The sequence below is a fragment of the Urocitellus parryii genome, chromosome 10 (genome assembly GCF_045843805.1).
Source record: "Urocitellus parryii isolate mUroPar1 chromosome 10, mUroPar1.hap1, whole genome shotgun sequence".
In the NCBI taxonomy this organism is placed as follows: Eukaryota; Metazoa; Chordata; class Mammalia; order Rodentia; family Sciuridae; genus Urocitellus; species Urocitellus parryii.
The window spans coordinates 29728188-29754571 of NC_135540.1; the positions used below are offsets into that span (position 1 = coordinate 29728188).

Consider the following 26384-nt stretch of genomic DNA (forward strand, 5'->3'; position numbering starts at 1 on the left):
GGACCTTGCTTTTTGCAAAGGACATAGATGGCACCTACTTCTTAAATTTGTAATGAAATTTTACTTAAGTTCATCATGTCAAGTGCTTTGTAAGTTACCTGATACGTTTTAAGAGCTGTTAGCCGTCTCCTCTGGAAGGAGAGAGCGTGCTTCTTCTTCATACCCGCTTTATTGGGGATCCCAGAGAAGTTTCAGTGAGTGCTGCCTAGGTCCACCTCTTGACTTCTGAGTGACAACATGATGAAGTCAGACTTGCAAGTACCCACTGCTAATGACAACTCTAGGTCACCTTGGCCCATGCTGACCAATTGTAATGGCTTTTCTTTCTGTTTTGGGTAACAGGGATCCAACTCAGGGGTACTCAACCTCTGAGTCACATCCCCAGCCCAATTTTGTATTTTATTAGAGACGAGGTCTCACTGAGTTGGTTAACACCTTGCCCTTGCTGAAGCTGGCTTTGAACTCGTGATCCTCCTGTCTCAGCCTCCAGAGCGGCTCCCATGCCTGGCTCTAATGCTGACCAGTTTTAATTAGAACCATAAATTTTTGCAGATTTTATATGGTTAGGAGGAATTATCCTTATCTCTCTGAACTTGGGGATCTCATCTATGAAAGGGCATATAAAAGTCCTCCCACCCACCACCAGGGTAACTTGGGTTCCTCTTATTGACATCATTTGGGGCCTGCATTTCTCCTGAAGACTACAGGTAATTTGCTGAGGAATGTGATATATCCTGTCCACTTAGGCCAGGCAGGGCTGCAGGTAAATTGCTTCTTGGAAAAGAAAGCATGTGAGGGTCAGCACAGTGGGCCCATTTTACATAATTATTCTCTTAACCTCATGTTCCCGCCATTCCCATCTGTCTGTTCCCTATCATCATGATGTAGTGTCCTTATCAAATGTACAAAGGAGTAGAACTATCCTGTCTTGAGCTGGAACCTACAGATCTATGAACCAAACTTCACCTTTTATCTTTATAAGTGAACTGTCTCAGGTATTTTGTTATAGTAATGGAAAGTTTGCTAATACACCTGGATTATCAATCTGAGATAAATTCCTGTTTGACTTTCTGAGCATTCCATCTCTACATACCCCCTTAGGCTGTAAGTGATAGCGAAAGAGTAATACATACGATCCTCATGGGCTTTAGGGTTGGCTACATAATTTGGAGGGACCAGTGTAAAATGACAATGGAGATTCCCTGTTCAGAAAGTATTAAGAATTTCAAGATGGCAACAGTAGAAGTGATGGGGCCCTTCTAAGCACAGGCTCCTGCACCTGTCACACGGCACATGTCCATGAAGCTGGTTCTCCTGGGCCTTTCATTTCATTATAATCTCTTTTAAATAAGGCTTCCAGATGTATTCACAATTGATTGTCGTAGTTCTCTTAGATTTTTTAGAACGAACATCTGCTTTACATCTTTCGTTTTTACTAGGTACAGTGAGTAACATTCTCTGATGCAAAATTGGTAATAAAAATTATGTACATCTGTTCTGGGTATTGAGAGGGAAAACCTGGGAGTCTTTTTATGTGCATCTCTGCTAAGTCACATTGCTCTTGGAAAGTATGGTGATAAAAATTTTAATTGAGATAATAAGTTCACAGGTCAATGTGGATGTTAACCTCAGCAGTTCTTTTGCACCTTAACCCTTTCTTGAAACTCATTCAAATGCATACTTAAAAAAAAAAAAAAAGCCCCTAAGGTTTGCTTTCAGAGCAAAGTTTCTGTTTGTGGGTAATCCTCTTAGGAAATTTAAATATAGGCAGTCACACTTTCTCCAGGGTAATAGCTATTGTAAAAAAGAAAGAAAGAAAAAAGAACTTTTCTTACTTTCATAATAACAAATATTTATTGAGCACCTACTCAGTGTCAGTCATTGTACTAGGCAATGAGGATACATTAGTGGATAAGGGGCTACTGACACAAAAATCTTTGACCTTCTGGATCTGACATTCCAGTAAGAAGCAGCATTCAATAAAATCATTACAACTGGTAAGGGGCAATAAAACAAGATAAGGAGAGTCTGGAGTATGAAGGGGTGTGGTTATAATTTTTAGTATGGTGTTCAAGACTGGCCCTGCTCATGAGGAGATATTTGAGCAAAGACTTGAAGGAAGAGAAAGTGAGCCACGTGGGTATTCAGATAAATAGGGGAAGAGAAGTGACGATAAAAAGACTAATAATTGTGAGGACCTTGAAGATAGAAGTGTTTGGAATGTTCCAGACACATAAAGAAAGTTAATGTGGATGATGTGAAGAAAAAAAAGAAGGAAAGTGGCAGGTGAGATAAATCTAAGCACACAGGTTATATAGGTCTTTATAGATCATTTAAGAAGGAGATCAGAAGTATCTATTAAATAGTAAACTAAAAACAAATTTTCAGTGGCTTGCAAAAGTTTTCATCTGGGAAAGTAGAAATGAGAAATATCTGCTAATTCTTAGAGTAAATACTTGAAGGAACATATGGTAGGATATAGTTTTCCCATCACATTAGCAAAATAGCACATGGTAATTCCTTTGACCTTGAATTAGTTATCTTTTGCTCCATAAAAAAAAAAATAAGCTCCTAATCTAGCAACTTCAAAATATTTATTGTTATTATTATCCCACATGGTTGCTGTGGGCTGAGGATCTGGATCTGAGCAACGGCTGGGTGTTTTCATCTCAGAGTCTCACATGAGGTTATAGATGAGCTCTTGGATAGGGCTGCTGTGACCTGGAAGTTTCAGTTTAGAAGATTCTATTCAAGCTGTAGACAAAGGGTTCTCAGTTCTTCTGAGGCTTTTGGACAAAGCCCCCAGAATCTCACCACCCAGGATTCTCTTGAGGGCTGCTTGGGCCATGACAGCTATCTTCTTCCCTACCAGTTGATTACAGATTAAGAGAGTGGGCATGACTAAGTAGGAGTGTGTTCTTAACTGAATCCTGAACATATCATTTCTTCTGGAGTTGGTTACTCAGACTTAGCCTGGTACAGTTGTCACTGAAAACTCACTTCTTGTCCCCAGTGCCAATCCAATAACCGGGACACAGTTTTGAGAAAAAAAAAAAGAAAAAGACGTTTCATTGCTTTACGAGCAAACGAGAGAGACACCGAGAAGTCCTGTCCCAGAAGCTGTCCTTCTGGGGGAACAGGGTGTTTTTTAAGAAGTGATTCAAAGGCAACATTCCACATGTCCTCTGTCTGGAGTTGTGATTCAGTTTGGGAGATAGTCATTTCTGAGATCTTCTGGCACCATCCCCAAAGTCTGAACTATTTCATTTCTGTGGTGAGTGTGTGCTCAAGCACAGAACTCTGCCCAGGAGGAGGAAGAAATGTAACCCTATTTCCCCTGGGATTAGGGAGGGGGAGAGATTAGGAAGGAGGAGAAAAAAGAGGAAGAGAAACATGTCCTTTTAAAAATAAATTGCAATGGTAGGGCAGCAAGGGCTGTATTAAAAACATAAGTGGACTACTGTTACACAACTTGGGAGGTGGAGATTATGGGGGGTGTGAATACCAGTAAGTGGGCACCATTGGGCACCATCTTGGAGGCAGCTACCACAGCCTTATATTTGATGTTTGCAGCCCAGTAACAGACACGGTCATTTTTGTGTGTGTGTTTAGGAAAATACTCCAGAACTTATTCCATTCTCATAAATCCCTCTTAGACTTTCTGATAGTTATATATTACATATTGTAATTTATGTTGTCTCCTGAACCTTCCAGGTTTTTCTGAGTTTTTGATCATTTTACTTCATTCCTAAATGCTTTTGCTGTTAGGCTGTCTGCTTTCAGATTTACTTAATAAATTTTCATGTTTGTAATAAATTGCCAAGCATCATGCCTTCTAAACAGTTTACCAACTTTTTAATTTGTTCTTTTTAGATATACATAACAGTAGAGTGCGTTTGACAAATGATACAAACATGGAGTATAACTTCCCATTCTTGTGGTTATACATGATGTGGAGTTACACTAGCCGTATATTCCCATATGAACATAGAAAAGTCATGTCTGATTCATTCTACTGTCTTTCCTATTCCTGTCCCCTCCCTTTCCTTCATTCCTCTTTGTCTAATCCAATGAACTTCTATTCACCTCCACTCCTTATCCTGTGCAATCATCCTCATATCAGAGACAGCATTCAGCCTTGAGTTTTTTGGGACTGGCTTATTTCACTTAGCATGATACTCTCCAGTTCCACCCATTTATCAGCAAATGCCATAGTTTCATTCTTCTTTATGGCTGAGTAACATTCCATTGTGTATATGTACCACATTCTCATTATCCATTCATCTTTTGAAGGGTACCTAGGTTAGTTCCATAGCGTACCTATTGTGAATTGAGCTGTTATAAACGTTGTTGTATCTGTGTCACTGTAGTATTCTGACTTTAAGTCCTTTAGGCATTTACTGAGGAGTGGGACAGTGGGTCAAATGGTAGTTTCATTCCAAATTTTCTGAGGCATCTCTATAAGGTCCTTGCTTAGCATCTGGATGGCCATCTTCAGTGACAGCTGCCAATTTAAGAAAAAGTTTAGCATTCCCACCCAAGAGCCTTTCACCACTCCCTCATACCAACCCAACCCCTAACTGCCTGCATTCGGACCTGCTGGGCTGTGATTCCTGAGGCTGTCCCATAAAAGTCGTGGAACCTAAGCCTGTTTTGCCTCTCCCTGCCATAGAGAGAGATGGCCTTTATTTGTCAGCTTGACTGTAAACTCTCCTGGTCTCTGTCTTTCATTTCTCACTTACCTGTCTCTCGTTCCTTGCTTTCCCTTCAGTCTCCATACTCTTTTCCAAGTGGTTGCACCAATTTGCTGTCCCACCAGCAATGGATGAGTGTACCTTTTCCCCCACATCCTTGCCATCATTTATTGTCAACTTTGTCTAATCCTCACAATAGATAGTATCATCATTCCATTTTATAGATGAATAAACTGACACACAGAAAAGTTAAGAGCTACTTGCTCCAGGTTATGCATCTAGTAATTGCTGGATCTAATATTGGACTCTAATGGACTCTGGCACTAGTCAGCACAATGTGTCCTCTGCAGTTCTTTATACTATCATTTGTTTCATAGAATCCTGCACTTTCTCAAGGCATTCCTTTTAATTCATGAGTACTCAAGTTACATTAGATAGTCCAAACAGAATCAGCTAAAAATCTTTGAGAAAGATGCAAGGGTTAATCTGGGGACACTTTTTGAATAAATACCCATTTTATAAGAGATGAGTTCTCCAGTGAGTGTTTTCATGCTATGAGGAATTTTGCATGTGGGCAGAACCTCAGGATTACAGGGTTTCAGATAAGGAATACACAGATAAGAAGGAACTTCTCTGTTATCTCTAATCCTTACAATAATTGCCCAAGGTGGAATCATTATCCTCACATTACACATGTGGAGACTACCAGGTAAGGTGATTAAGGAACTCATTCAAGATCCCCAATAGTAAGTGGACGTGGTGAGGTATTTATTGAGTCCTCAAGCTTCTGAGCCCCTACGTGTTCTTTCACCTACATCAGGCTGCCCTCAGGTACTCCAAGACCTATCTTGTTATTTCTTACTGCTATTCTTACTGTGCATTTTCTTTCTTTCTTTTATGAAGCATATAGTGCAGTCTGGGTTTTCTGTGTTCCCATAAAGCTTACAGGAAAGCATGCCATTCAATAACCTATGGGAATCACTGGGCTCCTTTTGAGTTGATTTGGTTTTTATCTTTAAAATTTTTCTCCCTTAGAGCCAGGCATGGTGGTGCTTGCCTGTAATCCCAGGGACTTGGGAGGCTGAGGCAGGAGGACCATGAGTTCAAAGCCAGCCTCAGGAATGTATTAGGGCCCTAAGCAACTTGGCAAGACCCTATCTCAAAACAAAAAATAAAAAGACTTGGGAATGTGGCTCAGTTGTTAAGCATCCCTAGGTTCAATCCCTGGTAACTTCCCACCCCCATTTTTTTTTTTTTTATTATGGCCAGGGACTTTCTAGGCAATTAGTTGCCTAGTGTCTGTGTTGAAGTTTTTTTTCTTTTACTAATTATTGTTTTTAACCTCGAATTTTATATCTAAAATTTTTACTAATGCCATGAACTCTCCTTTTTGCTATTTTTTCCCCCTCATTTTTAACTGGGTTCTCAGTCATTGCCAATTCCTTGCCCTTCATATTGGCAACATTCTTTACAGATGATATAAATTCTGAACAAGAAATTATGTTACATAAATTTCTAGGTAAGAGACATTCAAACTTTCTTTCTGGCCAAAAGAGAAGAAATGTGTGATCAGCTATCAGTAATAGCAGCATTTCTCGAATTGGCTCTGTCGATTTTCTTAGCCACAGAAGAAAAGCTGTGAGAGGGGCAGCCAAAAATGTAGAATATCAAAGGGGAAGGCAGAAATCCACCAGCTAAGCTCTGAAGATGAAAGAAAACTGCACCCATGAAAAGCCACAGCATGTAACTTTCTCCAAACAGTTAATGCAACAAATGCCCCGAGAATCACCTGAAACCATGAGTGGTTTCTATGGAAACCTCCATCCATTTGTGTTCTGATGACATTTGAATAAACGTGAATAGACCAATGCTTTAGCTCTGCTGCGTGCACACACAGTGGAGATGGCACTAATGGGTTTACCTGAGAATCATTATTAACCACAGCAGCAAAATAGTGTCATTCTGTCTTCACGCACAATTCCACACTCCTCCTTTCTTGCAAAGAATCTGGGATCAGTCGGCAAAAACAGTACTTCTAACATGACTAGAACATATTGTAGGAGGCTAAAACTCCTTTTTCTCATTCCTGTAATAATTCCAAATAGCAGACAATTGACATTTTCATAGTCTAAGAAAGTAATTCCGGTGTCTTTTATTCTGTGGATATCATTTGTGCCAAGGCCACATTCTGCTTTAATAGCTGTCTGTTCCCCTCCAGTTAGATGGAGCCTGCAAGAATTACATGCCTAGGACTTCTCTTTCCTGTACAAATATCACTTTATCCCAAGGGAGAGATATAAGAAAAAGAAAGGCTGACAGCAAAGGGACAAACAGAAAAACTAGTATTAGATGAAACTTGTGAAAACAAGGGTGACCCATACTGACTGTAAATCATACCCTATCCTTAAAAATAATAGGAAAACCTTTATCTCAAGCAAGATATGATGAAGAGATTTGACTTGCAATCAGATCACAGGCTGTGAACTGCAGAATAATTTGCTAGTATTGCTTTGAGGGAATACTTGATTTAAATGACTTGATTTGATTAGCATTCTCAATATCACATTTGCGTACAACAGAGTCTCTAAGGCAATTCTGGAGCTAAGACCCTAGGTAATGCCAAATGACATAATGGAGTGGATGCAACACGTTCTTGGATTTGAATAAACATGGTTTTTTGCACTTGTTTGCTTACTGGCTTTGTGACCTTAGAAAAGTTATTTATGCTTCGTGAGCCTTAATATCATCATGTATAAATTAGAAATACTAATTTCTAGTTCTGGATTTGTTATGAAGATTAGAAATAAGGAGTAAACAGTGCTTGGATCATAGGAGTTGATTCATAATGGTGGCTACAATTATTTGACAATAAAGTTTCCTTTTGGGGAAAGATTCAGAACCAGTACTCAACTATATATATTTGTGTGTGTGTGTGTATTTATTTATTTTAGTTCTTGATGAACCTTTATTTATTCCTTTGTTTATATGTGGTGCCAAAAATTGAACCCAGTGCCTCACATATGCTAGGCAAGTGCTCCACCACTGAGCCACAACCTCAGCCTATTATTTCATTCTTTGTTAAGTCCCTGGACAAAAATAATTTCATACTTGAAGACTGTTTCCCTTCTATTTCTATTTCTTTTTTTTTTAATTTCAAAATCAATTTTATTGTAGCCAAAACAATAGAATTAACTGTACATAATAAACTATTTCATATATACACATTGAAAGTTATAGGAAATAAAGTTGATTTTGGTAGACAGTGTTAAACAACATTAAAATTGCATACATTAGTAACATAACTCAACATCCTTAATTTGGTATAAGTGGGACACATTTTCTTGTGTTCTGCTCAATCACCATACCTAAATTGTTTTATAAAACTGATATGCTGGAATTTAACTTTACTGTTTTTGCTTATGCTCTGATTCCAAACAAAAACTTTTCATCAGCTTCCTCAATTTCTGGGTCCATCTCATCATCAATATCATCCAAATATAGATCACCACTCCCTGATAAATCTCTTCCATTTTCTTCATAATCTGGAGACAAGTCCTCTATTTCAAGTAGTTCTTGATATTTCTCTTGGTCATCTGCATCAGCTGCTGCAGTGAAAGCAACACCATCAGATGTATAAAATGTTGGTTCATTCATAAAGTAGGATCATTTCAGGTGTTGCTCCTCTGTATGTTGAAGTTACATGGACTCTAACCCAGTCATGTGCCCAGAGTTCTACATGCTTCAAGAGCATCTGTTTTACATCTCTGCTGCAGTTTGCCTCTAGGACAACGTTTTCAATTCTCTGAATAATTTCTTCCATATAAGCCTTTCCTTTTTCCTTCCAGGCATCTTCCAAAACTGACCCTGTCAACTTCAGTAATTTCACTGCACAAATTAAGTTGTCATCCATCAGATTAGAGAAGAGGGCAGTCAGCAATTCCTGCAGACCAACCTGAAGGATATCTGCTCTTGTAACCTGTCCATTTGTTCCCTTGATTTCCGAATTAAGATCAAGTTCTCCCAGAAAGAGTACAAACACATGAAATCATTTTGGAGTCGTTTCATCTCCTTTTGCAGCCTGATCTTTAACTTCATCTTTGAAGTAGCAATTGGCGGAAGTTGCCATGCTGTGGGCTTATTGTCACATGATGGGGCAGGTAATTACTTAGGCCAGCTCCCATATAAGAGAAATTTGGAATAGAAGTAGCCTGTTGGTAGATGAGTTCCACCAGGTCTTGCAAAGCATCATCTATTATAACCCAGCTATTCGGGGTCTCTGCAAACTATTCAACTTCAGTTTTGAAATTGACAGGCTGCTCTGTAAGATGATTCAAAACATCCTGAACATATTCTGATAGAGTGGGATAATCCTCACAACCATCCTTGTAGGATTCCGTATAATTAGAAGAATAACCTAAAGGCTAAAATTCAGGGGCATTCACAAACAGTTTAGACATTAACACAGGAGCCACAACCACCTAAGGTGTAGCCATTTTGCTGACTCCAAGTTCTGCTGTGGGATTTTATCCTGTGAACTAGATGGAGCTCTCAGGGGACTTGTTTGTTCTGCCTCCCAAATGAACGCTTGAGAGCTTTTCTTTTCCCCTCCATCTTTTTCAAGGAGTTGGTTAAAAATGGGGAGGGGGACTTCTTTTACTATTTCTTAATCATCATCTTTGCTAATATCAATGCTATATGTGTAATTGTGTAGTATCTGAGCCAACTTTCATTAACACCAGGGAAATAAAGTAATTTTCTAATGACCTTAACTTGTTTAGGTTTTATACAGATAGTCATTCCTTCCCAGCCATAATTTCCTCTTATATTCTCACTGACTCTGCAACCTAGAGAATTTTTTTTATGATGGCATTGAGATTACACATATACAGCAAAAGGTGTTATGAGACCTAGTATGGATGGCAGACTGGGAAGCATGATTTCAACTGTGAGATTTGGAGACAGAGACTTTGAACCCCTGTCCCTCCGTATCTGCATGGTCCTTTAAGAAGCACAGATGGAATGTACTGTGGCATTAAGTTATTATGGACAGAGATAAGATCATTAGCCTCAAGTCTTACAGAAGTGGCTGACAAATAGCAAAGTGAGTTCCATGCAGCTTAACCAAACATCATCCTGCCAAGGGGGTTTTCCTTTGAAACCTAACCCACAAGTCCATGGAGGGGGCTATGACACAATGAAAGTGGGCCAAAAAATAAGGTGGAGAACTTTAGAATCATTGCAAAAATGGAGTGGGAAAGCTAGCAGTGCACATACAAACCCTCAGTCTTGTCTCTTTAGTTTGCAGATGAGAATTTTCCTGATGAAATGAAGAGCACCTAAAGGCATCCAGCTCTTGCTTGGAGAGTATGAATTTTACCTGGTATCATCTCCCACTTTCATCTTTCTTTCAAGGTCATATGTTGCATCTTGTGGGTAGATAGGCCCTTCTTGCTTATAAAACTAAAACTGACTTTATTTTTTTCTTTATGCAACTTAAAACACTGCTACTGCTCATCTATTTCATGAAGTCATTACATACAGCTATATAACTTTAAAAAGTTCCCCTTGATTATGAAATTTTATAGCTCAGTGGTAGAGCATGTCCCTAGCATATATGACACCCTCAGTTCTATCCAGTATTTCAAAAGGAAAAGAAAAAAATCAAATACATATTTTCACACTTACCAGTGATAAAGTTTGAGCTGCCCCCAAACTGTTAACTCATTAATTGCATAAGATCTATTATCTATTGAATCATATCATGATTGATAAAGATGATAATTACCAAATGAAGAATATATGACTAACAAGATGATATATAATTAAAAAATGTCCAACATTCTTTGAGCTCAAATTTTCGTAATAGTCCTTGTGTTTATGCATGTGCTATCCTACATTTTCAAGCATTTTGTCTGTTTTCTTATGAACATCTCAGTAAGAAAGCAATGTTAGAGAACTAGACTTTGTAAATATATAATTGTTGAGTGAGAATTAAATGGTAAAAGATTTGGTCTTTGGGGTCAGACAACTTGGATTCAATGCTGGCCTTACCATTTGTTTATTGTGATATTTTGGCCCATTTCCCCACTAGGTTTTAATGTTTTCATCTGAAAAATGATGCATTAGGGAAAAAGAATCAAATGATATGAAATACATAAAATACTTGTAGTGATCATTAATTTTGACTAATATTAATATTTGGATTGGGATTATTATTGCTGTATGAAAAATTTGCAATACTGATTAGATAAAATCTTGACAATTTTTGTGAATGGATGTTTCAAATTAATTCTGTTATTGACATTTTTTGAATTTTAGTGCAGGATTTACTCTAGCAGGTGTAGGATTTCACTTACTGTTCATTTCATTCAAACAAAACAAAATATACGTTTGCTAGTTTAACTAATCATTTGTGTGCTATTTTAGTTCTGACCACATGGGGGCAATATGGTACCTTTTATGATAAGGCATACAGCTGGAAGAAAAAAAATTGTTTTAAAGCCATTAAGAATCATGGATACAAAATTAAAACTAAAGGCTCCATAATGATCCTCTTATCCAAATTTTCACTTACCAGTTGAAGGAACGGAGTTCCAAGGAGGCCAATTAGCAAGTCCAGTCACTCAACTGATGTCTTTTGAAGGTAGAACAAAGAACATTTGACATTAAGAGTAGCAATAATAATTACATTATTGAAGCACCTAGCTATTTTAGAAGATTATTTTTATTATATGTTAATATTTTGTGTGACCATGTTTGGGAGGAAATTGAATATTACTGATAATGAATGAGCCTCGGAAATGTTCCTTTTTGGAAAAGTAGAAAAACACAAAGAATCTCATTTGTGAAAAGACTTAAATGTGCACTTGAAGGCAGGAGAGTGAATTGTGTGACTTCTCAAGGTTGTCATTAATATTTTGCTCACAACCATTTGTTTGTGACTTGTCTCAGAACTGCAGCACTGTGTCCAGGGAACAGCAGCAATGGAAGGGCACATGTTGGTTTTGCCTGGAAATTTCCCAGTTTTATTTTTGAATCTCCTTTTCTCAGTCTCCCAATTCCAGGTACATGGCATTTATGTACAATCACATATGCAATAGAATCATACAAATACCTACTCACAAATGGTAGCTCCATAGTGGCAGGACCTGGGGCAGGGGATTGATTTAATTTTACTAGTTTTCCTCATGCACTCCCCTTTCCCAAACTTCCTAAATAAACACTTATGACGAAGTATAGGTCAATGGCATGTTTTCTCTAGAAATCCAGTCCTCTGTTTCCTTCTACCTCCTTAATATCTTTCAAATCTTTGTCATCCTTTTCTTCTCCTAGTCCATCATTTTGTCTCATCTCTATTACTGCATTAGCCTTGGAAATGGAAACTATGCTGAATAATGTTTCACTCAACAAGTTTACATAGTTAATTACATAGTTAGTTTATGTGTCAACTTGACTGGGCCATGAGGTGCACAGATAATTGTCCAAATAATATTCTAGACATTTCTGGATAGCTACTTTGGATAAGATATTTGAATTATTAGACTGTATGAAGACAATGGCCCTCTGTAATGTGGGAAAGACTCATCCAATCAATAAAGGCCTGAATAAAGCTAAAGACTGACCCTCCCTGAGTGAGAGGATTGCTCCTGCCTGCTTGCCTTTGTACTGGGACACTGGCTTTTTTTCTGCCTTTAGACTCAAATGGATCCATTAGTTTCCCCTGAGTCTTCGACCTGCTGGCCTTACTTTTAGAACTACCCAGCAGCTTTTCTTGTTGTTAGGCCTTCAGACTCAGACAAACAAAATCACTGGGGCCTCCTGTTTGCTGACTCACCCTGCAGATCCTGGGACTTGCCAGCCTTTCTAATTGTATGAGCCTATTCCTCCTAATAAATCTCTCTCTCTCTCTCTCTGTGTATATATATCCTCTTGGTTCTGTTTCTCTGGAGAATTCTAATACAGGCACATATCTCTTCAATGTATTTTCATTTGAAATCAGAGCATCCTTGGTCCAATAATTTATAAATCGAAAATTATCTGCTCAATACAGAAGCCCAGGTTCATGCTAGACACCAACCTTGAATCCTCAATTATTATCATGGTGGTGGGCATTTATTAGGTATTTAACAGATACATGTTGAATGAGTGAAAACATAAATTTTATCAGTTATCTTGTGAAAGAATTTGTTTCTTTCAGAGTGACAGCATTTTTTCCTTCTCTCTATGAGCGAGCCTTTTGAGGTTATTAACTTACTGCAAAGAAAGTGCTTATCATTTTGTTGCTAGGATACCACTTGGTCCAGCCACAAAGCTATACATATTATAATTTTAGGCCAAAGGACAAAACAGATTCCAAGTATGATTGACCTAAAATAAAGAGGCTTGATACAAATGTTAGTGTTTCATCCATATGTTAAATCAAGAGGTTTTTGTTTTATTTGATCCATTAAAATCTATTAAAAAAACTAAAATCTATAATACCTTGAGAGGATATAGACTCCCACATTTCCCAAGTTATAAAGATGAAATCCACATCAGTGTTTTATTCAACAAGTTTACTTAGTTAATGAATGGGAGAGTGATTAGTAGAAACTGAGTCCTGGCTGTTTATTCAGAGGCAAACTGCTTGCCCTTGGTGGTCTGCATACACGCTACTCCCGGAAGTCATGGTCATTCATGTCAAAACTCACACTAGGTGACCAGCTCCCTGCCCACCTGAGTCCAGAGTCCAGAGCTCCTGACTGCTCACTGTCATCAGCATCCCGCCTTTTCTTACCCATGTCTCATGAACACCTCAAGCTCATCCATCCAGGAAGGTCTATCTTTTATTTACCACTAAACTTGAAAATGCTCTTCTCCACCATCTCCACATTTCTGGCTCTTTCTCCTTTTCTTCCTTGAGATTTCAGGTCCCATGTCTTTTTCCACCTCTTTGTTTGAAGTAGCACCCGTACTGGAAGTCAAACATCTAAAAATATGGTTAAATCTGAATAATAAAGAAAAAGTAGTTATTTAAGTATCTTCTAACTTGGAAACTGTTATTATTATGAAATACAAATTTGTTAGATTTGTACGGATTTTCTAAATGTTTAAATTGGAAGATTTGCATATGCATGATATTGGGATTAGATTTGAATAAAAGATACATATGTCTTAAACTAAAAAAAAAAGAGACTTTCAATATCATGTCTCTGATATTTAATATCAGTTGAGTAGGATTATATAGACCCTTTAAAGCTCACACTTTGCCATCATTTGAATGAGGTTACCAAGAAATCAAATACAGGACATATGCCATATGAAGAGAGAGATTGCAAATCTGCAAATTATTTTTATTTTTATTTTTTGGTACTGGAGACTGGATTTAGGGACATTTTACTATTGGCTACACCCCCATCTCCTTTTAAGAACTTTTTAAAAAAGTTTTCACACTCGTGATCCTCCTGCCTCAGCTTCTCAAATCTGTAGGATTACAGCCAAGTACCACTGTTCTAGAAAGATTCTGTAAATCTGAATGATAGACGTTAAGATAAAAGCATATACTGTCTTTTTTCTACTATGTATCATGAATTCTTTGGTATTTAGGATGCCCCACAACTTATATTTACTTTTAAAAAATATAATGTATAAAATCATCATAATTTTATGTACAATAAATGGTCTAAATTCATAACATTTTTGCTGACTTATAACTGCTATATTTCAAGGTTAATTATTATTCTCCACAGGATGTTGGATCATTTACGCAGAAGGATCCCAAGTTTGAGACCAGTCTGGGCAATTTTAGCGAGAACCTTTTTCAAAATTAAAAATAAGGCACTCCTGAATTCCATTCTCAGTAAAAAAAAAAAAAAAAAAAAAAAAAAAGTCGGATCATTTAAATGTAAAGAACACAGCTTCAGGGGTCATAGTTTTGTGGTCTAAGTCCAAGTGCTGATGGTGAGAGCTTGGATGTTGGAAATGCCTGACCCAGAGTGAATGAGTAAAAATAAGGGATTTGTTAAAAATGAATATGTGGAGCAAAAGCTAGCAATAAGCCCAGGAGAAAAGCTGCCAAAATACTAAGTTCAAAAAAGGTGAGGAAAGTGCATGTACCTGAGTCAAGGAGGAATACACATTAGTTCTTGGAAGGATTGACTGCATGGGAACGGAGCTGCTCCTGATCTGGACACAAGCTCCATTTATACTTTTTAAGCAATTCGAATGGCTGCATCCTAACCTCTTTTGCAATTGCAATGTTCTTAGCATGATGTTTGCATATTATTACATGATACTAGGTTTTATTTTCTCTTTATTTGCATCATTGGGGTATATTGTATTAAAAATTCCTAATTCATTCTCTCTCCTACTGAATAGAATTTCCCTAGAGTTGGCATTTGGTCTCCCCATTGGCTTGGACATGTGTTATCTCCTTTAATTAATGAAACAGTGATCAGAAATAATGATATTCCTGTTCTAAACCAAAGTTTTAAAAGCTTTGAAAGATGCAGCCAGTGCTCTTGAAATGCCTCAGGGAGACTTCAGCCTGGATCCTTAAATGCAACCTAAATTAACCAAGCCTAGTGAAAAAAAAAAAAAATGATGGCTGGTAAAATCCATCAAAACATGATGGGTATTTGTTACATAGCATAATTACAGCAGAAGCCTAATTTATTTACCTATTGATATAGTACCATTAGCAACATCATACCTTTATTGAAGATAAAACAATTAACAAAAAAATGCTTGTAATAGTTGAAAATAATATCTGATGTAATTAGCAAAAATGCTATCATGAGGCTGGGAATGTAACTCCATGGTAGAGAACATGCCTAGCATGTGCAAGGCCCTTGGTTCACACCTTAGCACTGCAGAAATACAAAACAAAACAAATAAAGATATCATTATTATTTGGTTTAAATGGCCGTCTAGGTATCCACAGGATGACTATAATAATTCACCCATAACAATACCTAAAAACAACCTAGATTGGATAGGGATAACTCTGGCCTTAGAGGCATTGTATCATTTTTTTACGCAGAAAGCAATCCTGGGGCAAGATTCTATTTCAGGAAAGGGCAGATCAATAAGCTTGTACAAGACACTGGAACCTGTGCATTGTGATCATGGAATTGGATTTTCCCAGTGAGCTCTTTAGAAGAGCACGGTATTACCAGTTTGATAAGCCATTTGTTCCATGTACAAATTATACAGGAAACTGTTGATTCCTCAGACGTTGGAAGTCTGTTATTATTCCTCTGTATAATGTACAATGACCTTGTATTTTTTGCACTCAATTTTTTTTTACTAGATGGTCTGTTCCAAACAAGAAAATAATTGCACCAATATTCTCATCTCCAAAAGCCGTTGTGCTACAAACAAAAACTATGACTTCTCCATTTGTCTGTTTCTAAAATGCTAGCATTGTTATTCATGTGAATCAGCACTGTTCCTTTTAATTTTCAACACATGATGGCTGAGACTGTTGCTCTCTTTAAAGCTAGCCACAGGACATCCTAGAAGGGTTTGTGGAAAGTGAGGCTTAAGGAATTGCTGCTAATTGCCTCTGTTCACCACTTCTTATTGCTGCCACAGACCTGGCCAAAGACTCTTTGTCTGAATGAATCCCATCTTTGTTTCCAGCTAATAATCATTCTTTGAGAAGAAGTGAACATTGCTATTTAAAACGAGTTAATAAATAGGCATCACACACTGAAGGAACACTCTCGTTGGTACATGAGAAACAAAAGAAACAAGAACCAGAGTCAAGGGAAAACTATTTTATTCTTCTGATTAGCCAGACAATCCAGTTTCTGAGACATTTTTATGTGATGGGCTTAATGAATATGACCATATCACACTTTAATAACTGAGAGTTTTAGTTTTTATGTAGCATAAATATCACAAACCTAAAAATTCAAGTAATATTAAAATAAATCAGTGAAATACATGAAAATGATTTCAAAGAGAGTTTAGGCCATAGATGGTTTAAATCTACTCCAGCTGCAATTTTCAAGTATTGGTTCTGAGGCTTCAAATCCTTCACTTCCAATCCCACTTTGTTCCTACGGAATGCAAATGGACATCAAGAACATAAAATGGATCTGAGGACCCATTTCCTTTGCTTCTTCAAGATTCTGTGAGTGTCATATGTTCTCATGTTCAACATTATCTAGAAAGGAACATAAAGATGGGCTGGAGAGGAGAAATAATAGATTGGAGAAACAAAGGATAGATGGTAGATATGTAACAGACACTTTCATTCTGGTTGGCCACTGTATGAATTGGATTAACAATTGTTCACATCTAGGAGCAGAGCTAAATTCTAACTCAGAGAAGCAGTGATCAGCAGAAACACAGGAACATTTTTCTTTAAAGAAAATAAAGCATTTGATAGGGGGCGGGTGGTGGAGAATATGATACAGCAATGCCAGTCATATGGATGTTTGGAGGGACAGGGGAAACTCTCATCCAGAATTCTGGGGAAAAAATTAAAAAAGAGAAAAGAAGAATCATAAAAATCTGAAGAACTTCAAACTTCACCATCAGACAGATAGACAGTTTGAGTAGGAAGGAGATTTAAATACTGTGTAACAAAACAGCATAACTCAGGACCAGATCTGTACTCCCTCCTAGAGACTCTAAGATCTGGGTCCAGGATTCATCTTTGAAAGGACACCTTTGTACGTGTGCAAGATCAGAGATCATCATACTTTTTTTTTTCCCTGTGTATGTTTTTAACATTCTATTTTTAACATCTCCAAGAATCTGCAGACTCCAACAATTCCCTTCCCTTCTGTTCTTTCTCTCTCAAAGGAACAACAGGTATCTGATCCCCCCCCAAAAAAAATTCATCCAGGAACAGAACTAAGATGGTGGTGCAGTCCCCCTGGGAACTATGCAATCCAACAGGCTGAAAGGTTGAAGGCAAGACCCGTGACTTGGGTGGTTTTGTGCCACGGCCTGGCTGGCCCAGTTTGAACTCTCCATAGTTTTGAGTAGGTGGAATTGTCACAGGACTCTCAGAGCCCTGCTGCCTATGCAGGAGTAGGGGAAGAGAGAGAGAGAGATATTGAGAGACAGAGAGACCACAAGTGCTACTACTATCAAGCTAGGAGTAATGCATAGTGTGGGATTCTAAGAGCTACTACCATGGGACACCTACTGCAACAGAGGGGGTTAAACATGGGAGATGCTCAGATCCATTTTTAAGCCCAAAGTAGAGCAGAACAGCTACCTAGTGGCAGCTGCAGAGAATTAGCACATGAAGCTAACAGTGTCATATTGGCTGGCTGTTTACCATGGGGAAACTAGCAAATGAGCACCTGTTGCACCTGTTGGGATTCACCAGGTCTTGCCAAGTCATCCATCCTCTGACCCCTCCTCCAGGACAGAGGGCCCTGTTCAACTGAGGAGGTTCAACTCCCAGGTCTTTCAAACCCAACAGAACCACCCCAATAGGGGAACAGGGAACAATCTGCAGTTAGCCCCTGGAGTACAGCATTTCATTCAGAACACAAATCTGTTCTTCCAGGAGGGGAAAAGAGAAGCCCACAAAGCTGAAGACGCTTAAGAGACTTTATCAAACCATCCTCAGAGCTTTAGGTGTTAGGGAATATCATAAAAATTCTGTAGTCACATAAGCTCACACAAAGGCATACAGGTGGAGACCATCATGGAGAAGTACAAGAACTTGAACAAATGGAGGTCTTTGAGGCAGAAATCTGATCTAGAAATCACATGCAGCTAAGTGGATCAGTGCAGTTGCTGCTGCCACACTCAGAATCACTCTGAGATTACACCTTGGCAGTCTGAATATCTACTATATAATCTACTACATAATCCAAAGAAGAAAGTCTCACTAAGAACTCCCTCCATCTCCAAAACTTTGGCAAGGAATAAATTCTGATGTTTTTATATTGGCCTCTTTTGAAATTATTATTTCATTGGTATAATTGTATGTATCGATGTGATAGATTTCCCTCATTCTATTGGAAATAACATTCCTTGTTTTATTCTTATGGGCCTTTATATATAATGCTATATATATATGTTAATTAGAGATACTCATGCTACTGTTCTCAATTTTGATAATATTCTCCTATCCCTCTTTCTTTATCCAAAATATTTCTAAAAGATATTGACACATTTCTAGACAAATATGACCTGACCAATTTGAACCAGAAAGATAAAGAAAACCTAAACAGAGATTCTAAGATGGCGGCGAAGGGAGTGCATCACCCCAGGGCGCCGCGTCACTAAGTGGGAGAAAGACGATGCAAAACGGCTGAAGGCTATCTTTGGGAAGTTCCAGTGAAATTAAGGTGCTCCAGAATCTAGTGGACAGATTTCCATCGTGCGAAGTTCGGCTCTGAGAGCTCCATTTCTCGGCTCTGAGAGCTCCATTTCTCCGCACGGAGGGTCGCATAGCCTGACAGGCGATCGCCCCGCGGCTGGAGTCTGTGGCGCGAGCCGGGGAGCGGCAGGGTGCCGGAGCGGGGAACAGCGATACGGATCCAGGGGGGCTCCCGCCAGTGGTACATCAGAGCCCTTAGTGCTGAGTTCCGGCTTTGAAATAGAGGAGAGAAGCGGCCCAGTTTGGTTCCAGACACCGGTCGGACCACAATGGAGGACAGCAGCCGCCATTTCGGAGAGATGATGTAATCATCCCCGTGTTCTACTGATCTCAGCCCATTCAACTACGGAACAGGTGATTTCAGGCTGGTATTTGCATGCGTCTAGCAGACAGATGTCTTGCTCAGGCTCGGGACTGGGGTTCTTGTGGAGAATACTCCTAGAGGCACGTGCTGGGCAAGGCGTGCGCCGGGCACTGAGCAGCTGGATTCTGGTTCCCGGGGCTAACCTGGCCCAGGTCTGAGGAAACTGCGGAGACTGCCGGTGGAGGCCAGCTCCAAGTGGAGCGTGCGCTGAGCTTGGGGCGACTGGGTTCTGACTCCCGGAACAGTTTTGGCCTGGGGCTGGGGAACCCGTGGGGGTCGCTCGCTGGAGCCAGCTCCCAGCGGAGAGTGTATCGGGATCGGAGAGGCAGGGTTCTGGCTACCTAAGCTGCTTTGGCCCAAGGCTAGGGAACCGGCGGTGACTGCTTCTCAATCAGGGTCCGGCGGGGTGCTGTAGGGGCAGAGTGGAGATTTCACCTGCGCCCAGAGCAGGCCAAGTGACCCGCCGGCATGGTACCATGACACCCCAAATGCAGCTGGGGCTGAAGAGAGTAGTGGCCCACGCCTAGAATAGGACCGGTGATTCCGCGGCGTGGTAGCCAAGTAACCTCATTTGGAGTAGGGGCTGTGCAGAACTGCCATCTGAGCAAGTAGGGCAGGCAGACCTGCCGCCAACTGGCAAGACAGGCCAGGTAGCTTGCCAGCGTGGTGGACACGTAACACCGAGGCAGTTGCGTCACACTGGTTGGAGTGGGGGTGGAGCAGGGTCTCCGGCCGGGTCCGGAGGGGGCTCAACGACCTGTTGGAGAGGTAGTCAGGTACCCCCATTGGGAGTGGGGGCTGTGCAGAACTGCGACCCACCGGCCTAGAGGTCTGCCAGCACGGTAGACTCATCACACCAATTGAAGTGGGGGCCCAGCAGAGCCGCCACCCACATCCAGATCAGGACCAACGACCCCAGGGCGTGGTAGTTACGTTATCACAATTGGAGTGGGGGCAAAGCAAAGCCGCCACCCGGGCCTGCAGCGGGGGCAGACCTGCGACCGATCAGCGGGGTAGACAGACCACCATAATTAGAGGAGGAGCACAGCCAATACCCGTCCTGCAAGGGAGACTTCCCAACTATATAAGAGCAACATAAATAAATAGGGGGTAAATTTCAAAAACACAACAGTTGCACCAAGCAGAAAGATACGCCAGCAGTATGAAACGACAAGGAAAGAAAGGACCACAAGCAATGCAGGTCAACTCAACTTTAGAAGAGGTAATAGCTGCAACAGATGGAATGTCAGATAAAGAGTTCAGGATTTATATGCTTCAGATGATCTGGAGTCTCAAGGAAGACATGAGACAGCAAAATCAGACAATGAAAGATCACATTGACAAACAAATCCAGGAAGTAAAAGATCAATTTCACAGGGAGATAGAGGTAATAAAAAACAAACAAATAGAAATTCTAGAAATGCAGGAAACAATAAACCAACTTAAAAACTCAATTGAGAATACTACCAGCAGAGTAGATCACTTAGAAGAGAGAACATCAGACAATGAAGACAAAGTATTTCAACTGGAAAAGAACATAGACAGCTCAGCAATTATGCTAAGAAACCATGAGCAGAACATCCAAGAATTATGGGACAATATCAAAAGACCAAATTTAAGAGTCATTGGGATACAGGAAGGCACAGAGCTCCAAACCAAAGGAATAAAAAGTCTATTCAGTGAAATAATACGAGAAAACTTCCCAGACTTGAAGAATGAGACAGAATCCCAAATCCTAGAAGCCTACAGGACGCCGAATGTGCAAAATCATAAGAGATCCACACCTAGACACATTATAATGAAAATGTCCAACATACAGAATAAGGAGAGAATTTTAAAAGCTGCAAGAGAAAGAAAGCAGATTACATTTAGGGGTAAACCAATCAGGATAACAGCTGATCTCTCGACACAGACTCTGAAAGCTAGAAGATCCTGGAATAACATATTTCAAACACTGAAAGAAAATGGGTTCCAACCAAGAATCATGTATCCGGCGAAATTAAGCTTCAGGTTAGAAGATGAAATTAAAACCTTCCACGATAAACAAAAGTTAAAAGAATTCGCAGCTAGAAAACCATCTCTTCAAAAAATCCTTGGCAAAACATTTCAGGAAGAGGAAATGGAAAATAACATTGAAAACCAACAATGGGAGATAGGACAGTAAAGGGGGGAAAGTAGTCAAAGAGGATAACAAATCAGGGTTAGTAACATCAATAAACAAATATGGATAGAAGAACAAACCATATCTCAATAATAACCCTAAATGTTAATGGCTTAAACTCACCAATTAAGAGACACAGGTTAGTAGAATGGATCACAAAACAAGACCCAACAATATGCTGTCTACAGGAGACGCATCTGATAGGAAAAGATATTCATAGACTGAAGGTGAAAGGCTGGGAAAAATCATACCACTCATATGGACTGCGGAAACAAGCAGGAGTGTCCATACTCATATCTAATAAAATAGATTTCAAGCCAAAGTTAATCAAAAGGGACAAAGAAGGACACTTCATACTGCTCAAGGGAACCATACACCAACAAGACATAATAATCATAAATATATATGCCCCAAATAATGGTGCAGCTGTGTTCATCAAGCAAACTCTTCTCAAGTTCAAGAGTCTAATAGACCACCATACAATAATCATGGGAGACTTCAACACACCTCTCTCACCACTGGACAGATCTTCCAAACAAAAGTTAAATAAGGAAACTATAGAACTCAATAACACAATTAACAACCTAGACTTAATTGACATATATAGACTATACCACCCAACATCAAGTAGTTACACTTTTTTCTCAGCAGCACGTGGAACCTTCTCAAACATAGACCATATATTATGTCACAGGGCAACTCTTAGACAATATAAAGGGGTAGAGATAATACCATGCATCTTATCTGATCATAATGGAATGAAACTGAAAATCAATGATAAAAGAAGGAAGGAAAAATCAAGCATCACTTGGAGAATGAACAATAGGTTGCTGAGTGATCAATGGGTTTTAGAAGACATTAAGGAGGAAATTAAAAACTTCCTAGAGTTAAATGAAAACACAGACACAACATATCGGAATCTATGGGACACATTGAAAGCAGTTCTAAGAGGAAAATTCATTGCTTGGAGTTCATTCCTCAAAAAAAGAAAAAACCAACAAATAAATGATCTCATACTTCATCTCAAAATCCTAGAAAAAGAAGAGGAAAACAATAGCAAAAGAAGTAGAAGGCAAGAAATAATTAAAATCAGAGCTGAAATTAATGAAATTGAAACAAAAGAAACAATTGAAAAAATTGACAAAACTAAAAGCTGGTTCTTTGAAAAAATAAATAAAATTGACAGACCCTTAGCCATGCTAACGAAGAGAAGAAGAGAGAGAACCCAAATTACTAGCATACGGGATGAAAAAGGCAATATCACAACAGACACTTCAGAAATACAGAAGATAATCAGAAATTATTTTGAATCCTTATACTCCAATAAAATAGAAGATACTGAAGGCATAGATAAATTCCTTAAGTCTTATGATCTGCCCAGATTGAGTCAGGAGGATATTGACAACCTAAACAGACCAATAACAATAGAGGAAATAGAAGAAACCATCAAAAGACTACCAACTAAGAAAAGCCCAGGACCGGATGGGTATACAGCAGAGTTTTACAAAACCTTTAAAGAGGAACTAACACCAATACTTTTCAAGCTATTTCAGAAAATAGAAAAAGAGGGAGAACTTCCAAATTCATTCTACGAGGCCAACATCACCCTGATTCCGAAAACAGACAAAGACACTTCAAGGAAAGAAAACTACAGACCAATATCTCTAATGAACCTTGACGCAAAAATCCTCAATAAAATTCTGGCGAATCGGATTCAAATACATATCAAAAAAATTATACACCATGATCAAGTAGGATTCATCCCTGGGATGCAAGGCTGGTTCAATATACGGAAATCGATAAATGTTAGTCACCACATCAATAGACTTAAAAATAAAAACCATATGATCATCTCAATAGATGCAGAAAAAGCATTCGACAAAGTACAGCATCCCTTTATGTTCAAAACTCTAGAGAAATTAGGGATAACAGGATCATACCTCAACATTGTAAAAGCAATCTATGATAAGCCACAGGCCAGCATCATTCTGAATGGAGAAAAATTGAAGGCATTCCCTCTAAGATCTGGTACAAGACAGGGATGCCCTCTTTCACCACTTCTGTTCAACATAGTCCTCGAAACACTGGCCAGAGCAATTAGACAGACGAAAGAAATTAAAGGCATATAAATAGGAAAAGAAGAACTTAAATTATCACTATTTGCAGATGATATGATTCTATACCTAGCAGACCCAAAAGGGTCTACAAAGAAGCTATTAGAGCTAATAAATGAATTCAGCAAAGTGGCCGGATATAAGATCAACACCTGCTCATGGATAGGCAGAACCAACATCATCAAAATGGCGATATTACCAAAAGTTCTCTATAAGTTCAATGCAATGCCAATCAAAATCCCAACAGCATTTCTTGTAGAAATACATAAAAAAATCATGAAATTCATATGGAATAATAAAAGACCCAGAATAGCAAAAACAATGCTAAGCAGGAAGTGTGAATCAGGCGGTATAGTGATACCAGACTTCAAACTATACTACAGAGCAATAGTTACAAAAACAGCATGGTACTGGTACCAAAACAGGCGGGTGGACCAATGGTACAGAATAGAGGACATAGTAACCAATCCACAAAACTACAACTATCTTATATTTGATAAAGGGGCTAAAAGCATGCAACGGAGGAAGGATAGCATCTTCAACAAATGGTGCTGGGAAAACTGGAAATCCATTTGCATCAAAAATAAGCTGAATCCCTATCTCTTGCCATGCACAAAAGTTAACTCAAAATGGATCAAGGAGCTTGATATTAAATCAGAGACATGGCATCTGATAGAAGAAAAAGTTGGTTATGATCTACATACTGTGGGATCGGGCTCCAAATTCCTCAATAGAACACCCATAGCGCAAGAGTTAACAACTAGAATCAACAAATGGGACTTACTCAAACTAAAAAGTTTTTTCTCAGCAAAAGAAACAATAAGAGAGATAAACAGGGAGCCTACATCCTGGGAACAAATCTTTACTCCACACACTTCAGATAGAGCCCTAATAACCAGAATATACAAAGAACTCAAAAAATTAGACAATAAGATAACAAATAACCCAATCAATAAATGGGCCAAGGACCTGAACAGACACTTCTCAGAGGAGGATATGCAATCAATCAATAAGTACATGAAAAAATGCTCACCATCGCTAGCAGTCAGAGAAATGCAAATCAAAACTACCCTAAGATACCATCTCACTCCAGTAAGATTGGCAGCCATTAGGAAGTCAAACAACAATAAGTGCTGGAGAGGATGCGGGGAAAAGGGCACTCTTGTTCATTGCTGGTGGGACTGCAAATTGGTGCAGCCAATTTGGAAAGCAGTATGGAGATTTCTTGGAAAGCTGGGAATGGAACCACCATTTGACCCAGCTATTCCCCTTCTCGGTCTATTCCCTAAAGACCTAATAAGAGCATGCTACAGGGACACTGCTACATCGATGTTCATAGCAGCACAATTCACGATAGCAAGATTGTGGAATCAGCCTAGATGCCCTTCAATAGATGAATGGATTAAAAAATGTGGCATTTATACACAATGGAGTATTACTCTGCATTAAAAAAATGACAAAATCATAGAATTTGGAGGGAAATGGATGGCATTAGAGCAGATTATGCTAAGTGAAGCTAGTCAATCTTTAAAAAACAAATACCAAATGACCCCTTTGATATAAGGGGAGTAAACAAGGACAGGGTAGGGAGGAAGAGCTTGAGAAGAAGATTTACATTAAACAGGGATGAGAGGTGGGAGGGTAAGGGAGTGAGAAGGGAAATCGCATGGAAATGGAAGGCGATCCTCAGGGTTATACATAAGGACATATAAGAGGAAAGGAGGGGTAAGACAAGATAATACAAATCGAAGAAATGATTTACAGTAGAAGGGGTAGAGAGAGAAAAGGGGAGAGGAGGAGAGGGGAGGGGAGGGGGGATAGTAGAGAATAGGACAGACAGCAGAATACATCAGACACTAGAAAGGCAATTTGTCAATCAATGGAAGGGTAACTGATGTGATACAGCAATCTGTATACCGGGTAAAATTGGGAGTTCATAACCTACTTGAATCAAATTGTGAAATATGATGTATTAAGAACTATGTAATGTTTTGAATGACCAACAATAAATAAAAATAAAAATAAAAAAAAAAGAAAAAAAAAGAAAACCTAAACAGACCAATAACAAGCAATGAGGTTGAAGCAACAATTAAAGTCTTCCAAGAAAGAAAATCCCATGAACAGTTGGATTCTCAGCTGAGTTATACAAGACATTTAAAGAACTAATTCCAATTTTCCTCAAATTATTCCATGATATAGAGAGGGAACATTCCTAAATTCATTCTATGAATCCAGAATCACCCTAATACCTAAACCAGATAAAGACAAATCATGAAAACTGCAGAACAATATCTTTGATGATTATAGATGCAAGAATTCTTAATGAAATATAGCAATCTGCATTCAAAAACACATTAAGAAGACTGATCACCATGATGAAGTTGATTTCATCCTAGAAATGCAAATTTGGTTCAACATATACAATTCAATAAATATGATTTATCACATAAATAAACTTAAGGACAAAAATCCTATGATTATCTCACAGATGCAGAAAAATTCTTCAACAAACTCTAATACTCATTTATTTTAAAAACACTGCAGAATATAAAGGTAGAAGTAATTTATCCCAATATCATGAAAGCTATGTAAGACAGACAAACGTCAACACCACACTGAATGGAGAAAAACTGAAAGCATTTCCTCCAAAATCAAGAACAAGGAAAAGATGTCCACTCTTACTACCCCTAGTCAACATAGTTCTTGAAAATCTAGG

At 38.9% G+C, this 26384-nt stretch overlaps 1 protein-coding gene and 1 pseudogene across 1 annotated transcript in view; one reads left to right on the forward strand and one right to left on the reverse strand.

Moving 5' to 3' along the window:
* Tdo2 (tryptophan 2,3-dioxygenase) overlaps positions 1-26384 on the forward strand; it is a 90275-nt gene that overhangs the window by 52450 nt on the left and 11441 nt on the right. The gene's annotated exons all lie outside the window — the stretch shown is intronic.
* On the reverse strand, positions 8099-9255 carry LOC113179972 (polyadenylate-binding protein-interacting protein 1 pseudogene; annotated as a pseudogene).